Source organism: Alligator sinensis, unplaced genomic scaffold (genome assembly GCF_000455745.1).
Source record: "Alligator sinensis unplaced genomic scaffold, ASM45574v1 scaffold301_2, whole genome shotgun sequence".
NCBI classification, from domain to species: Eukaryota; Metazoa; Chordata; order Crocodylia; family Alligatoridae; genus Alligator; species Alligator sinensis.
Genome location: NW_005841874.1, coordinates 1426478 through 1427653, shown reverse-complemented (window position 1 = coordinate 1427653; position 1176 = coordinate 1426478).

The following is a 1176-nucleotide window of genomic DNA, read 5'->3' as shown; positions in this document are numbered from 1 at the left end:
CAACCGCCCCCCCCCCCCCCCCCCCCGGCACCCTTAAAAGGATCCCCTGGCTCACACAGGTCCTGTAACTCCTTGGTTGAATCGCTGTTCTAAATGCAAGAAGGAAAAATGCCTCCAAGTGCATAGAGTTAAAGGACGTTCAGTACTTGACTGACCAGTACAACGTTGTCGGGACGTTGCGTGGGTTTGTCCAGCAATTTTCTTATCTGGCTCTGAGAACTGTGGGCCTCAGACCCATAATTTGTGAAATAATCCTACAAAATTTCTGGCACGTGAGAGGTTGAAGAGGAGAGCATGTTGCTAAGTGCCTTGCTGGCACCGCACTCCCTTCAGAGACCTGCTCTTTGCCATACCTTGCTGTCACCTTTTTTTAACAGTGTAGCCTTGCAATAACAGAGTATGCCCAGGGAGAGCTTTTCAGCACATCAGTTTATGATTAGCACTTGCAGATATTTTGTGTTCGTGCCTAGTATTGGCTCGTGATGAAGCACAACAGCTTTCGTTGCTCTACTACTGAACATCATACGTCAAACTTAAGTCCCAATTCAGCTAGACTGCTTTTAATCGGAGCCTTTGTTTCAAACCTGATTGGTTTGGGGTTCACCACTTAACATGTGCATACCTTCAAAAGTGCTCATAAAAAGCTCTTTCTATGAAAATGGTCCGCGGATGTGTTGTGAATGTAAGCACCAGTCTAATTGCCAGGGGGCCTGGGACTGAAAGCTGCAGAGACCAGCCTTAAACAAAAGTGGAAACTCCTTTCATTGTGTAAGATGAGCAAAATGCAAAGAATAAATTATGTAAATGGCAACATGTGTGCTTGCTGTCTGCTTTGAGATGCCTCAGATTCCTGCTTTTCAGACAGGATGTCTTGTTGATGGCTGTTCATGATTCTGTGCTTGATGGACTGAACCCTGTGTGAGAGAAACTTTTTTCCCCTTTTGGGGAAAAGGTTTTGAAGTGTTTCATGGTTAAATTTTCAGTGATTTTTTTTTTTTTTGTTTTTTTTTTCCCCTTCTTGTGTAACAGCTTCAGAACAAGACTTATTATTATTATTTTTTTTTTTTTTGCGAGAACTGGGTCTTACATATATCACCATGCAGTATTGGAATTGGCGGAGGCTTCAATGTGTGCTTGTCAGCCAGTGGCTTGTCGAGGTTGTGGTTCCAGCTGATT